Below are 17,144 nucleotides of genomic sequence, written 5' to 3'. Positions count from 1 at the left end.
GCAGAATCTTCCTTGCTTTTGCGGGAATGTTACCTACCCTAATGTTCCAAGTTGCTACTTTGAATCCACCGAGTGAGCCTACTTTTCACGCTGCATGAGCCAGGACTTGACCAGACGTGGACCTCCATGGATTGGCGTGTTGTATTTTGGCCAAAACTTTTTCCTTGAGTTAGGTGTCACATGTGGTGGGAAGAAGTCTAACAGGGCCGGGGTCAGCCAAAACGTAACTAACAGAACTTTGATAAACAGCACCTTACACGGACAACCCCCAACTTGTCCGTTTGGTGTCCCCCCCAAAATGAAAATACTGCTGCGCGTGGGGCGCTAGTGACCTCCCAGGGGAAGAAGCTCCTTGAACTTGATGTAGTGGATCCGGTCATGCAGTGCCACTCTTCGTGGCTGTTGTCTTATGTTACTGCGGCTCCTGGAGAGTTTCTTTCAGCGCGTTCCTTTTAGAGGCCGACCGGCCAATGTTTGAAGCTGAGCAGCCATGCCTGTCAAGGAATAGGGTGGTGTCTTCGGGTGAGTTGAAGAAGTGCGTTTTCCCTTCAAACTGAATGTGGAGCCTAGCAGGGAAAAGCATTGAGTATGTGATTTGGTTCTCCCGCAGCCGAGATTTTACCGCTAAAAAGGATCTTCTTTGGGCTTGGACTGCTGGGGAGAAGTCGGGGAACAGTCGAATTGTGTCCCCGTCGTATTGGAGAGTCCCTCTCTCCCTTGCTAGTCTCAGGATGGTATATCGGTCTTTATAGTTTAGCAGCTTCATAATTATTGGACGGGGAGGTACTCCCGGTGTTGGTTTGCCGGTTGGGATCCTGTGCGCCCTTTCAATCACAAATAAGTGCAAGAGAGCTGTGTCGCCGGATAGGGCTCTGAACATTTTTTCCATGTGGACTTCCATTTTGTTGGGAGTTGCTTGTTCCCTGATTCCTAAAACTCTTATGTTGTTGCGTCTGGATCGCCCCTCTAAATCTTCGTTCTTGGCCATGACCGTTCTCATTTGGTTCTCAGGTGTGGACACCCTTGCAGTGAGTGAGGTTGCACCGTCATCTACGTCTGAAATTCTCTGTTCAGCATTATCCAGTCTATCTTTATGCTTGTCCAAGCAGTGTTGCAGCATGTCCACTTTGGACGCTAATGTATCCATTTTGCTGTCAAGATTCCCTATTCCTGTTTTGAGATCAAGGAGTATCTCACGGATGTCTGCTTGCTGCTGGTGGTCGTCTTCATGTTCGTTGTGATTAAGCAAGGGTTCCGTGTGGTCCTCCTGTCTTGGAGTCTTCGACGCGGGACCCGAATCGAAATTAAGTTTCCGCTGCGATTTATCATTCTTCCCCATCCTGGTACTAGACTCTGAGCCTCTTAGCGTTTCCACACTGCGTGTGTCGCAGGGAAATGGAATTGAGACGGACAGCAGGCTTGTGACACGTGAGTAGAGGGAGCGATCCCATAAGACTGGGGTGTTAGACACTATTGTTTGCTGCTTGGCACTTGCTAATGATGCCGCCTGGAGGAGAGGAATCAATCGTGCACACTGTATCCGTTGGGGGGAGGGGAGACCTAGCCCCTCTGTCTCGCGTTATGACTCCTCACCTACTGGGATGAGTGGCGGAGGGTGTTTGCGAGCTTCAGCCTCTAGATGGTGAGGTTTTGAGCCACTCCGCCCACCGCCGCGAGATGCAGAGATGAATTGACTTGCTTTTATTTTGAGGGCACATTTACTGGATGCACTATACACTGGGCTGGCTTGACTGTGCTTGTTGATGCTTCCATGTAGACCCCAGGTGTTTGGTAGCTGCTCGCCAGAGTGTTGGGGTGCCTGCTCCTGCTTTTGGCCCCTTATTGTGCTGCTGTAGGAGCTGCTTGCCTCGAATGAAAGGCAGTGAGCATGGGGGGCCCAGCCTTCTCAGCACTCAGCCCTCTCTAGTTGTTGCTCTCCGCTCCAGGAGTTTAAGCTTTCCAGCGCATGACCGAGCACCCCATTGGAGGCGATATACTGCTGCTCTCCTCCTGTGGGCCAGCCACGTTCTAGAGTGCACTTCTCACGCACCCCCACTTGTATGCAGGTCCCCGTCGGGGCCCCCGCTGCGCCTCTCACCCCTGCCAGGAACGGCTTCTCCGACGTTGGCCTGGCTCCTCCTCTGATGTGGCCCCTCTGCCGTGGCACCACAGCGCCTGCACACGCCGCCACGGGTACCGCCGCAAGGCCGCTGATCACTCCACGCGACCTGCTGGCTCTCCCAGCCTGGCCGAACTCCTCACGCTGTGCAGGGATCCCGGAACCCGCGTGTTTCGAGCCAGAGGCGGCATTCTGCGGATTTCTCCGAGGGACGGGGGAGGGTACCAACTGCGACACCGTGGCCTCCCTCCGGCACAGGCCTCAGCTACCTGGAGTCTCAGGACACAAATAGCGAACGCCACCAAAATTTCCTGCACAGGCTGCGCGGAGCTTGTTGGTGGACTTGTGGCTGTGTGATAGCCACGGCAAGACGGCAGGATTGTGGCGTTTGAAGCAGGATTAATAAGGAGCTTCTAGGGAGCTCACAAAGGAGCCACCAACTTGGCTGGTCCTCTAGCGCCCTTCTAACATGTTATGTTTTATTTTTCGACAGATAATGAAGTAACGATTACTACAACATTTCACATCCCATACACAAAAACTGCACAGGCTCTCCACAATAGAAACAGTAAGTATAACATCATTGGTGACATACTTCTTTATAATCTGCAAAGTGTAATGTGTCCACATATTTCTGCAATCCACATACCAATGTCACAATGTTCAATGTACAGCTTCACTCTTCACTACACACTGTACAGTCTATGGGCTCCAGCCATGCACTCAATAGTGTTGACCCTGGCCACAACTACCACAGCACAGTACAACCATGCAAAGAAACATCTACCCATTTACCACAAACCTGACACCTAGCCCTTAGCCACTTCAGTTCACATAGTATTACATTACTTCCACACAATGTACAACCCCCTGAATGCCCTTTTCACCCAAGCCTGTAATAACTTGACACATTCAATGCACTATAGTACAGTAACCTACCCAATAATCTTCGCAATCACCACAACCCAAACACAACAATGCATTCATATGTCTTACGTAACTGTCCTATCTTCTGTAAGGTTTGCCTCCTCGCATGCAACTGACATCGTTTAGGCCATCAGTTCATCTTTATTGTTATGTACACCATGACTGGAACGTATAGAACACACAATAGAGTGGAGCACATGGTGCACAACTCTGCAACCATATTTGAAAGTCTGCTGTACTCCTTAACATTTCAAAGTTCTGCTTTTCTTTTTTAATGTAAAATGGAGACACAATTTGAAAACCATATGCCACTTACAATGTTTGGAGAAGTTGTAAAGTAATGCCTTTTGTTTCATGAATGAGAGCCCCAAATATCTGTGCCCAAAGACACCAAAGTGCGTAAATTGGCCCTGCTACCCACGTATACGGAGCCATCACACACACAGTCTGCCAACATACAACGTTGCTTCCTAAGGCACTGCAAATATAAATAGTACATAGGGCCCATAAATGTACATTTATATATTGCCGCCTGAAACTTTTTTTTTAGCCACATGGTGGGCGGAAATCGAAACCTAACATACCTCTCTTTCAACACGACAAGTGCTCATTGTAAAATACCCTTGAGCGGTACGCATGAATTGCTCCAAGGACAGACATTGTATGAAATAAAAAAAAATCAAAGATAACATACAATGTAGTCGCAGTGCACATTTTCCGCAAAGGTAGTCTGCAACTGTCCAATAGCCATACAGAGCAATTTCCTGTCGACACAGTATAACCATGGAATTTGCAGAAGTTGTACAAGTACAACTTTATATAACATGTTTATAGGGATTAATATTTAGTAGGATACAGTTCTGTATGCATAATTATGAAGGTACCATCCCGTAGACTTTGTGTGCACTGTACTGGGTTTTGTTACAGCAGTCTTCACGCTGCGTTACAGTGCCATGTCTCCAGCATTCAGTACAAATGACTGCTATGATTGTTGGTTTTGTTGACATGGTTATTGTAGGGATATATGGTATTGATTCATGGCATTGCTTCATGTAAATGCTGATGGTAGTGTTTTGAAAGCAGCCACTGCAAAATGTGTGCAGATGACAATGTTTTCAATAGCAGTGTTATAAAATGGCAGTGTTTTGAAAGCAGCCACTGAAAAATGTGCGCAGATGACAATGTTTTCAATGCAGCCGGTAAAATGGGTGTTCACTTTAAGAAACATCCAACAAAATATGCAATCATTTTAAAATGCAAATGGGTGCAAGTGGGAGCAGGTTAGGGATACAGGCCAGCAGGTTGGTGGATTGGTCTAAATGCAAAAAAAAAGACATGGGGAATTATATGAAGCAGGTGAAATGCGACATTGGGTCATTAGAACAGTGGGACAGTGAATAAGGCCTTCCATGATAAAACAGAATGAAGAAAAAGAGAAATTCAATGTGCAGTACACATATACAAATTAGGAGCATTTCTATCTGTGAAGAACTGCATTGGGAAAATAACATATATAACAAACTAACTTTCCTATGAACAAAAACCCCAGTAACTGATTAATTCTCCTGGTTAACATTGCAAAACAGTTCAGTAAACACGGACGGAAATTTTGTCTTAGTATTTCTCCATGGAAGAAAAATGTGCATAAAAAAATAAGGAATGAATAGCTGTCTTCTTGTGCATTCTGAAAACCTCTTTTGTTCACACAGGAAAGAAGTAGATACATGAAGGCTCTTGTGATGTGATTGGACAGTGGAGTCTGGAGTCAGAAGTTTGGAGGTATCAAGTACATCAAGAAAAAGGCAGGGCTACTCTTGATTGACAGACAGCTCGAATATAGTGAGTTGAACTTAAAGGCTGGGTCATTCTGTTCTTGCCTGTGCCACTGCTGGATGCTGGGTTTTGCCTTGTCTGGCACTGCAGTCTGCAGAAGGGAGTGCGGAGAGAGGCGACGCCCTGGCATTGAAGTTCGCCGGGATCCTAAGGCTGAAGCAGAAGGCAGTGTGGGGGTTGTAATACTCCTGTGCAGATAATCCACGTCAGGAAGAGATTGTCCAGACAAAGTGCAGAGGTCTCATAAATAATTGTAAGTGAAGTTCAACATGAGGAGGGCGTGGGCTGAATGTGATTCATTATTGCAGTCAGCACAGGAGTCTATTTTTAAAACAGAATGCAATGTTTTCTTTTTGCATGTGCTAAATGACAGAGGGACAAAGTACCACGTTAAAAAATGTTCTTCTTGTATTGCAATGCCTGTTTTATTTTTTTTCTCTCTTAAGAACTGCAGCAGTACTAATGTGGGTAAGATTTGGGAAATGTATTATTGTTGATTGGATTATGTTTTTATTGTAAATCACATGCTGCTTAATAGAGATATAAAAAGTATGAAGAAAAGCTTGGTGTAAGGATTTTTCTTCTATGTCTCCAAAGCTTCATATTTCAACTGGGGAAAGTAATTAGAAGGTGCTGTGGTGTTCACATCACAGTGGTTACAATAAAATACCGCTGGAGGTAAAATCAGAAAAAGCGGAAATGTATACATAGGCAAGCTAGAGAATTTGGGTGTTAGTATGAATGTGTTCCACTCTGCATGCTTAAGGGGGAGCAGAGCCCTCACAAGTGCATAAATTATTGGTGTAGATAAACCATTGGCACGATCTATATGCGATAATTGACATTATTTATGATCTTACTGGGTTTCCTAGAAATGTGTTAAGCCTCGGGGGATGTTTACAATCAGCCGAAGTGTATCATAATTATAAAGAGGAAAGGGTTGTCTTATCATAGGGCAGTGTTATAGAAGGTACGCTCACCACTAAATTACCACCAAAATGAGAGAATGCGAATTTACCGCCAAAATACCACGATACTAAAATACCGCCAAGTTAGATAATAGCCCTGAATGCAAAATCTCTTACATATTTATGGTGCGTTGGCCCTGTGGGAACAGACTGTAAAGCAGCTACTGGGTGTGGCAAGTGTGTTCCACACCGCCATCCGTGCATTAAAGGGAATTAATTGTGTGAGATTAGAATAGCGTTGCCCATTATATCAGTATGTCCCAAATTGAGGCCACCTTTCCGGAACTGGTGAAATACCTAGAGGCAAAATGATATGCGCAAGTGGTGTGGTCATGAGACAATGCCATACAGTGGCATGACCGCATTTGTGGAGAAGTAGCGAAAGAAACACTGGACAGCATTTTTGAAGAGGGCAGTATAATTCAGGTGTGTCTTCTGAGATTATTTAGAGCTACTGACAAAAATTCTGAGAGAGACTGCTTAATAAGGCTCTGTGCCAAGATCTGGTAAATTTTGGATAGATCTCTATGAATGCAGGAAAATGATGCTGAGTCAATTAGCAGACTAAAAATAGAATTAGATGAAGCTGATGAGCAGGAGAAAAAGGTAAGATCAGAACTCGAGTTATAGCAAAAAGAAATGCAATCAAAATGCAATGAATTTGACACCCAACTATCTCAGAGAAGGAAGCATTTTGAAGACAGTGAGCAAGAACTAAAACACCTGAAAGGGTTGGTAAGCGACAACAGACAAGACAAAGAGGAGCTTATCTTAGAGATGCAAACTCTGCAGAGAAACAATATGGAGAAAGAAGGTGAGCTCCAAGCTATTGAACAAGAAATAGCTAAAATGTTCCAGGAAAGGGACAAAAGGGACAAAGAGTTTAATCAATGTCAAATGCAAATGAGTGAGATGCAGAATGTAATAAATAAGTTGGGCAATGAGAATACTTACAAAAAATGTTAAGATTTAGAACAGCAAATGTGTCATTTTAAATCTCAGGAACAACAACAAGGCGCCACGTTCAGTGGGATTAAGGTTAGTCCCATCTCCACAAGAGGGAATAATGTGCCAATGGCTCTACAGGTGGCTGGGCCTGGTTGTAACACAATTGAAGGGTTTGACTCACCCACTAGTGGTTGCCACCAGTCCCATACACCCGATAAAAAGAATGAACAACAAAATAATGCAACCCCAAATATAGCGTCAACTAGTCCTATCAAAATAATGAAATCAATCAAGCCACTAATTAAACCATTCAAAAAGGGGGCGATTGCTGTATAGAGGATCACCTGGAAGCATTGCATGATATATTTAAAGCTCTAAAGATACCCAAGGAACAGTATAGACATTACTTTCAATTAACTCTTGATGTTGCCACAGCAAGCGTCATCAGGGGATTGAACAAACAGGAAAACATGTCATGGGCAGAATGAATTTGAAAAGGAGGTTAGACGACATTGTTCACCATATCAGTCATTGCAGGATGCAAAGAATGCCCGATATACAATGATAGCCAGGCCAAATGTATCACCTCACCAATTTCTCCAAGAGTTAAAAAGAGCTTTCTCTCGCTTTCATGTATCCTTTAGTCCTAATTCAGTTGAATTTAAGACTGCCTATTTTCATGGCCTACAAAAAGATATTATATCACAGTTCTTTTGCAAGTTTGATCGCGAGAAGTCCCTTGAATGGATTGTGGATCAAGGTACTAAACTATATGAGGTGCTTCATTGCCAGAGTGGAGAGGTGGTTTGAATTAAAGAAACAAAGTCAAGATCTAAAGACTCCTTATAAACGGTAATGGAGATGAGATCTGCTAAAATGTCACTTGAGTCAGCCCAAACGACAGGCAGAAATAATATGACATCAGATCAGGGGGGGTGCACCACAGAGGCTGCCATCCCAGGCGCTGATGTTTCAGTCACATGATCCAAGCAATAGAGAGTTACATTAGCCCTAGGTACATGGGAGACAGACCCAGGATGGTATACCGGCCTGATATGCCAGGCATGAATAACAATCAGAGACAAAATCAAGATCAACGAAACAATAGTCCCTACCAGACATTGGGGGCAAAGAGCAGATTTGACCCCAACACTATGGTGTATCACAACCAGGACAGACCACGATATGTGGATCGGTTCATTGAAAACATAAATCAGCATAGGGGACAGTTCTCACAAAATGAAAGACAAAACGGGAACTATGCCCCGCAGCACTATAATCAATCACCACCACCAGTGGATCACAACCAACAAATGGTCACACCACGTTCTCCACCTCCCATGAATCGAGAGTTCAGAAACCATTCAAATAGAAATCAATCTTCTGAGAGATACCAGAACAGATTTAATCAGGGTGAAAGTAACCAGTTCTGTTCTAGACCACAAAGAGAAGATTCTAGAGAAATTGATAGAATGGAGAAAATGTCTTGAGGCCCAAGTAAAAATGTTGTCTGAACAGATAGGGAAACTCGGTGCAGTTCAAAAACAGTCATCAAATGAGGGGGCGGAAGGTCGTAGAAGCGATCGGGTAGCTTCTGATAACAAGTGACTAAATGCTAATGACATCTGCAATGATAAAAATACAGAATCCCATAAACCAGTTCTGTGAAATGGTCCCAAGTTGCTTGGCGATTTAAACATGAAGATGCCCGCAAATGAGAATGAGGCAGGGATTGCAACCACGCATAAAAAGGAAGTTTGGTTTAATCTAGTATTGAATCAAACTATTGAATTATATGCAGATGAAAAAGAGAAAGGAGAAAATAAATGTGAAGTTCCAAAAGAGCAAAGAGACAGATTAAAAAAAGACATCACATGCCCTGATAAAACCACTGATGGAGCAGTAGGTTTGACTGTTGAAACATTCTCCCTAGATACTCAAAACGTCTATAAAATGCAAACAGGAAAAATGAGTGTTAAAAAGGAGGGTACAGTCCAGTCACCTGAAGAGTTTTTTGAGTCAAATATATTTCAAGAGACTAAAAAGGCTGATGCTGTACCAGATGCAAATAGGTGCTCAGAATCAGAAAATGACCAGTTACCATGTGATGTTGCATGTTCAGTTGAAGGACTGCAGTGTGAACGGTGATGGTCCCCAAACAGAGGGGTGAGCAGTGGCTACCTCCAGACGACTTCTGAACGTGACAAGACAGACCACGATTCCTGAGATGAGATGGGGAAAAAGGTGGGAAAGATATACTTTTACCTACCCCTGTGTTTGACAAAAAGTGAGAAGGGCCTGAGAAAAGTGAGTCCTGAAATCAGCAGAAATTCACACTTTCTGTGTGTGTTGGAAGAAATTCATGGCAGGTATTATGCTCCCATCACTGTGGAAGAAAAGTGCAATACGTTTGCAATGGTTGACACAGGTGCACAGGCCACGATCATGTCCAAAGAGTTGGTAAAAAGTAGCAATGAAGGGAGATCCCCACAAAATGAGATCAGAGTGAAACAAAATGAAGGCCCAGGACATAATTTCAACAGTGAGGAGGTAACTATCAAAGGTGTCACTGAAGTTGACGTAAAGATAGAAAAACACAGAATGAGACAGGAAGTATTGATCACATCTATCGGTGAAATCACATTTTTGATGGAAACAGATTGCCTGAAAAGGTTGTTGCCCCTCATTGATGCAGTAAATGGGGTTCTGTGGTCTCTAAGGCCTAAGAAGGTAAAGTCACAAAACAGCAGTGTAAACGAATGCCATACTGTTGCTAAATCGAATGATGCAGTGGAGGTGTATCTGCAAAATAGCTGTGCACCTAGTGTAACTGTTATCCCGATGTGTCAGGATAAAATGCAAAGTGAAAAAGAGAAACAATCCATGCAGATCTATTTGGATCCTAGGAAAAAAAGGCAGACCGAAATAGATGAACATACATTGCGATTTTACTTAAAAGAAAAGAAGTGCAAGCAAAATACTATCCCTGAGGGAACCACAGAAAAACATATCACAACCCTTGCTGAAATACATATGGGAGATGGAAAGCCATGGATCCATATTGGTATAAACAGCCATGCTGAAATGATAAAAGCCACGTTAGCACTTGAACAAGAAATGAGTTTTATTAATGAGAAACTATTCCAGAGAATAATGGAAAGGGAGGAGATCCCGAAATTCAGAATTAAAAACCAACACATCTCTTTATTGGACAATCCAGACCTTGAAAATAGAATTGCAGGAAGGGGCATGCTAAAAATTACCGTTGGCCAAAAAAATATCTACCACAATGGCCCTCATTACGACCCTGGCGGAAAGTGACTGACCGGACCGCCACAGCGTAAATAGCGTTTCCGCCATTGCACGAAGGAGCAAAGTGCGGCCCATTCCGACCCATCGGGCACGAGCACCACGGCATGGCGGAAGTGCAAAGTCCGCGATGGCGGAAATGACCCCAAAACGGCCCACACCGCCGCCGTACGGCGCCCTAGGTGCAATACCGCCACCCATCACAGCGGACACCGCAGTGTGCGCCTACCGGAAAGTACGGTGACCGGAAATATACGGAAACGGAAGTAAAAACATGGGCCCGGAACGGGAAACATCCCGCCGTACACCTATAAAACCACTAAAACCACACAACCACTAAAAACACTACCCTGAGACACACCCCAACCCGTCATCCACCCTAGCGAAACCAAGAAAAATGGGAAAAGTAGCGAAGAAAGCGTGCGACCGCAAGCGGCAGGTCCACTTCTCCCGTGAGGAACTCACCGTGCTAACAGAGACCCTCCAGGAGAATGCTGCCGTCGTCTTCTGCACACAAATGACCAGGACGGCACTTGCAAACAAGAAGGCCATATGGGCTCTGGTGGCACAGCGGGTAAGTGCGGTGGGGACCGCACCCCGCACCCCACAGCAATGCCGAAAGCGATGGGACGACCTGCGGATACGCGTCCGCAGCATACTCTCTGCCAACCGCAACATTGCCACAGCCACCGGGGGAGGTCCTGAATCACCCATCAAGTTGACCCCCTGGGAAGAAATCTGTGCCTCCACCATCGGAATGGAGAGCATAGAGGGAGTCGGAGGGATGGAGAAAGGAGTGCAGACATCCGAAGATTCAGGTAGGTGGGCCAGATAAAACAATGCCAAATCCACAAAGTCCATCCATGTGAAGTACCATGTGTCCACATAGTGCAACAGAAACACATGTCCAGGAGAACGTCCACACACATCGGCCTGATAGCGCACGTTAAAACCCACAATAAATACATAAATAATTAAAAACCCCTAAAACACGCACTACACGTGCAGCAGGCACACCCTAACTGCAGGCTGCCAAACAACTGCACCCTCACTCCACACACAAATGAAAGCACCTCCAAGGCCCCGACCCAAATCACCCTCAGGTACCACCCCAATGCATGTGATACAATGCCATTCCAATTCCCACAGACCCATCAATAACCCTCGCCCTCCTTTACTCCACCACAGGGTCCGATCCAAACGACGAGCTTCAGGACACCCCTACCAGCACACCTGCAAAGAGGGCCAAGACCAACGGCCAAAGACCCTCCACCTCAGCTGCACGCATCAAGACATGGCAGCAGCACAAATCAGGTGGCAGCACAGAGGAGGGAACATCAACAGGCACCCCAGCAGCCAGCATGCCCACACCACCACCACCACAGGTCCCCCCAACGGATGCCACAGAAGGCACTGCCTCTGGTGGCAGCAGCACCATAGGTGACACCCCATTGATGGCAGCATGCTCCGACACAGAAGACGGGGATGTCGAAGTCAGATCCATCCATGACCTGTCCCAATCCCCCTGTCTGTCCCATCCCGTACAACATGAGGATACCACGCAGGGGCACCCACAAGACGACAACTGGCCATCCCCCACAAGCCCTGTGGCAAGGCAACATGAGGTCAACAGCCCCTCTGTGACACCCCCGCAAATGGCCATGGCCCAGCAGAGGCAACAGTCCCTCGACCAGTTAATCGTGCAACAGCAGCAACTGGCCACGCTCCTCAAGGACCATGCCGATGAATGTGGGGGCACTAAGGCAGACATAGAAACATCAACTGAGACACTCAGGGCAGAAATGGAGAGAGGTACAGAGACACTAAGGGCACAAATGGAGAGAAGCACCGAGAGCCTGGGAGTCCAAATGGAGAGAAGCACCGAGAGCCTGAGGGGGGAACTGCATGCGATGTCCAAGGACATATGTGCCGAACTTGCCGCAGTGCGCCGTGTGCTCACTGAGCTCTCGCAAACCCTTAGGGACATGCATGGACGTGAGCAGGCAGAGACATCATCCGTTGCAAGTTCCGTCCAGGGCAGCCCCCAACGTAGATCTGGGAGGAACCTGCGCTCCACAGGCAGGGGTGCCCCTGATACCCGCAGAGGGGGCTTGCAATAGCGACTGCCCACTGACAATGAGCATCTGTGGACACTGGTGTTCGGGGGGGAGGTAGGAGGGTGGAGGGGGTGTGTTGGGCTCACTTGGGTGGCGGGTCGATAGGGTGTACAACATGATATCACATATGCCATAAACAGTGCACGATCAACCAATGAGATGTGTGGACATTGATCTTTGTGTACTAGGCCATCATAGGCGTACAGTCCATATTGTGCATGTCCCAGACACACACGCACGAGTCCCGTGTCCATGTATCAGCCACCAGGCGTGAGTGCTAGAAGCATACATCAATGAGATGCTGACGAATGTCACGGCCCTCCGGTGCCTCGCAGACTCCTTGAGGTGCTGCCACATCCCCACCCTCATCATGACCATCATCAGGTGCTTGCAGTTCTGCGTCAGGGGGCATGGGCACATTTCTACGTACGCACATGTTGTGGAGCATGACACATGCCATCACCATCTTTGCAACCTTCACATGGCGGTACAGGAGTGCCCCGCCAGACCTGCTGAGGCAGCGGAAACGACCCTTCAGTAGGCCGAATGCCTGTTCAATGACTACACGGGTACGTGAGTGGGCATGGTTGTAGTCCTCCTCATGCTGGTCCCGTGGGTTCCGGACTGGTGTGAGGAGCCATCTCTTCAGTGGATATCCAGCATCACCTGTATGTGGACGATAAACGTATGATGTGGAATGCCATTGCTACGTACGCACACCCCCCCCCTTCCTGCCAGGTCATTGCCGAATCACATACCCCACATTATCATGCATGTAATGAGACTCACCGAGTAGCCAGGATCTGTTCCCTGCGTGTCGCTCCATGTAGCGTGGTATTGTAGAGTTCCTCAAGACCATAGAATCATGGGTTGATCCAGGGAATCGGGCACAACAATGTGTAATGATCCTGTTGGAGTCACACACCATTTGTACATTCAGGGAATGAAATTGTTTTCGGTTGCGGTACTGGGCCTCCATGGCATGTGGGACGACCAATTCCACATGGGTGCAGTCGATGGCACCAATGCAACCCGGTATGCCGGCAAGTGCATGGAATCCCACTTTTGTGTTGGTAATTTCCTGCTCCGAGCGTGGTAGGGAGATGTAGTCGTCTGCGTGCTGCAGGAGGGCATCGAGCACTTGCAATAGTGTCCGTGAGAACAGTGGCTGAGAAATGCCATGCAACTGTCCGACTGTGTGCTGGTAGGTGCCTGTGGCCAGGAAGTGGAGTACAGACACCACCTTCAGTAGGGGTGGGATGGCGGTTGGGCTATCTATCATGCTGACAACGTCAGCCTGTGTCATGTCCACAATGGCGGTTATGGTGTCCCGGTCCAAACGGTAGAGGGTGTGGATCTGCTCATCAGTGAGGTTGAACGGATGTGCTCGGAGGCGTGGGATTGCGGGCTGCCTGCGTGGTGGTAGTGGCTGTGCTGGCGGCCCTTGCTGGCCCTGCCTTGCCCTCCTCCTCCTCCTGCGTCTCCTCCGTGCGGCCGGTTGTAGTTGGTGTTCGTCTTCTTCTTGGAGTTGGAGTACTTGCAGTGCTATCATGTCCCCCAGGGCCAACATCGCGAGTCCTGCCGGTAGCATTTCGGTGTGGTTGTGGGAGGAGACTGGCTGTGCAATTTATGTGTTTTCAGGCTGTATGGCCTCCACCTGTGGTGATTCATTCCACCTGTGCAAACTGCTCTCCCCTTTGGCCGAGCACGTCCCGCACACAACGCTGCAATTCGGGGAATGGCATCTTGCTATTGCAATCATGTATTTGTACCCGATGGCCGTGTAACATTTGTTGATATGTACATTCGGCTATGGTCCCATTGTTTCACATACAATCTTTGCAGTCGCGAACAGACTTGTGAAGGGTCAGTGGAACGTAGTACTCGAGTAACGGTGGGCCCTCATGCATCACTGTACCGAGTTGCAACGACGGGCGGGGCGTCCCATTTGTGGGTGAAGGCAGTTGCCATTTTCACACACAGCCGCACTCGATGGATTAATTAGTGATTTCAAACGGCCACAGATGCCTCTTCGACGTGATGTTGCAAATGAGGAATTCGAAGGGCGGCGCTTTCGGTTTTCAGCTAGCGGCGAGGAAATGCCCACAGGTCTGACTGCAAATATAACGTACTATTGTTCAATGTCCTTGGGACAGGGGCCATGGCGAGGATGCAATGATTGATATGAATGGTTTGGGATGCGCAATAGCGACGTGGGCGATGAGGCCGGACGTTCCCAAATACATGTTACTTCACTACACTGGAATTACGGGCTGGGGCACTGTGGATTTTGCAGGCTGCATAACACACAGACTCAATGGATATTTCTAATGTTATGTGAGTAAATATTCAGACGTTTTAATCCCGGGATGAGGGAATGATGAATGGATGCATGGGCAGGTGATTTGATACAGAGTTTGCCATGTACAGGGCTTCTTGGAATCTATCCGCCTCCCCTACGCTATGTGATGCAGGGCTGCCATAGTGGGACCATCGTCTATCTGGCCTTGTTGAGCCCTCCCTGTCTCGACGCGCCCTCAGACACTTGTGTCCATGCACGTTACCAATCCCATCTGATGGATTCTGTTTTGACAGACGCATGCACAGGTACACTCGTTTGTGATGGTGTTTACACCTCGATATAGATAGTTATGAGTCGCAAGTGGTTTTTGGGTGGTGATGAACCTTTGGAGTGGGCTAGCATGCATATGGCTGTGGATTTAGTGTGATCATTGAAGTGAGTTGTTCGAATGTAGTTCTGATGGCCATTCTGTTCTTTTTCTTTTCTTTTGGTTGACAGGTATCTCCTCCCCTTTTGCCACTGCCATCTGTATGCCACTCCTGCAGATGGGTTTTACTCCCGACACCTGCTGCTTCGTGTTAATCAGTGGAGCAGCATTACGATCTTATGGGACGATCGCCAATGGGCCACATGCCCTTACGCAGTACTGGTGGCTCGGAGCAACATTTCGGCCTTTCAGCTGGACTAGTGCCTCCCCATTGGGACGGCCCTGCGGTTCTGTGCGCTTCCATGTTGCCTTTTCGTACGTGAATGTGGCTCTGTGTACCATGATGGAACAGGGCGTCACACAAGTAGTGGCTGGTCATTTCTTGCGGATGCAGCCCACAATGGTGAAATGTGTTTTGGAGTTCATGGCCTGATGGCTGTATGGGCTTGGTGATTTTGTTGTGCATTAAATTTCTATTCTGATTTGGCCCGTGTAGCGTTCTTCTTTGCAAGTGATGTGGCATATTCCTATTTGGGGAGCGATGTATTGTGAGGAGATCTGCATTGGGTTCCAGCTTCGGAGTTTAGTTGCGTGGTACTGTACTGGGCGCGTTTGCCTACGAAGCCCGTGAGGTCAGGGATGGGGGCTGCCAATATGACTGTTTGAATGTTGTCATGCTCAGGGGCGGGGGATTGGGTTTTGTGTAACAGATGCCGGTCAGCCAGGTGGACTGGTGGAATGATGTGATTTTCGGAATATTGCTGGTCACAGGTGCCTGTGTTTGCGTGCGTTTCTTGGTGGGGGACTGTGGTCATGTCCATTGGGATGGCTTCTGTATTCGTGCCATCTGTGCCCTGCAGCTCCCATTGGCCCCTCTTGTGTTTCATTTGTTCGTTGGCATGCATGGGTGACTTGTACATTTCACTGGTTGCATTGTGACTTCATTGCACCTACAGGGAGTTGTACTTTGTGGGCAGGGAGCGGTGTACAGGCACTCAGTGGGGCCGTTTACGGTTGATTCGCGATGCCGTACTTCTCACCATGGCGGAATGGTACATTCCGCCATGCTTGATGGCGTTAGGTACATGTCCGCTAGGGTCGGAATTAGCGTACCCTTGCGCCATTGTGGTGTTTACGGTTTGGCATGGCGCGCGCGCGCGTGCTTGGTGCAGTTAGCGTTGGCGTTCACTACGGTGTCGCTAATGGCTTCGTACTTTGCGGTGACGGGTCATAGTCGCACCGAGCGCTATTCGATGGCGGTATTGCATTTCCGCCATCATTTTCCGAATTCCGCCAGGGTCGTAATGAGGGCCAATGTCTGGATAGTGTGTGGGACACAAAATGATTTTTATTTGGGAAATTATATTATGCACTGAATGGTGTTGGATTTCCTTAACCAAAAAGTGTGGTCCTGGCTAGGAGGACCTGCACCTCAATTTGAAGACAAGAAACAGGCTTATCATTGTTTACAATTGGTGCCATATGCAACTGAGTTACAGGTGAAAAGGGAGGTTACCATTCCTGCATTCACCAGACAAGTCACCATAACACTAAAGCATAGAAATGGGCAGCAAATGAGGATTCTGATGCATTTGTGTGCTTAAATGAATCCATAAAGCAGGAAGGGCTAGAATGTGACTATATTCCATTAGTGGAGATTAGGGATGGGCCCATCAAAATCATGGTAGATAATAAAGGGTGTCAAGACATTTATTTGGAAGAAAAGTCTGTGTTAGGAATGGCAATACAAAAATCACATTACACTGCACTTTTTAACACAGTGATTGGGAACATCCCTGAGAAATATGTGAACGCACAGAGTGAATTGCCAGTCTTTGGATTCCCAACCCAACGGGATGTTCAAAATTCAGTCTGTATACACTTATGATTCCAATGAGACAGTGTGCTGCCACTAAGAGAATTGCATATTATTTGATTTGAGTGAAAATGAAACAGAAAATCATGCTATTGAAGTGGAGGCTGATATTCCAAAATATTTAAATGTGGCAATTCTCCAAAGAGGTACAGCCACACAGTACAGCTCAGAGGTTCCTTCATTAGAGGATTTTCCAGAATTTTCAAAAACGGTAGAGGAGCACATTCTGTCAGCAGATGCATGTGATAGTGAAGAGGGCAGGAATGAATTGAGGAAAATATTTATGGAATTTAAGTTGGTTTTTGCTAAGGATGCATA

The sequence above is a fragment of the Ambystoma mexicanum genome, chromosome 5q, assembly GCF_040938575.1.
Source record: "Ambystoma mexicanum isolate Mex_15411 chromosome 5q, UKY_AmexF1_1, whole genome shotgun sequence".
Taxonomy (NCBI): domain Eukaryota; kingdom Metazoa; phylum Chordata; class Amphibia; order Caudata; family Ambystomatidae; genus Ambystoma; species Ambystoma mexicanum.
This window is presented reverse-complemented; position numbering follows the sequence as displayed.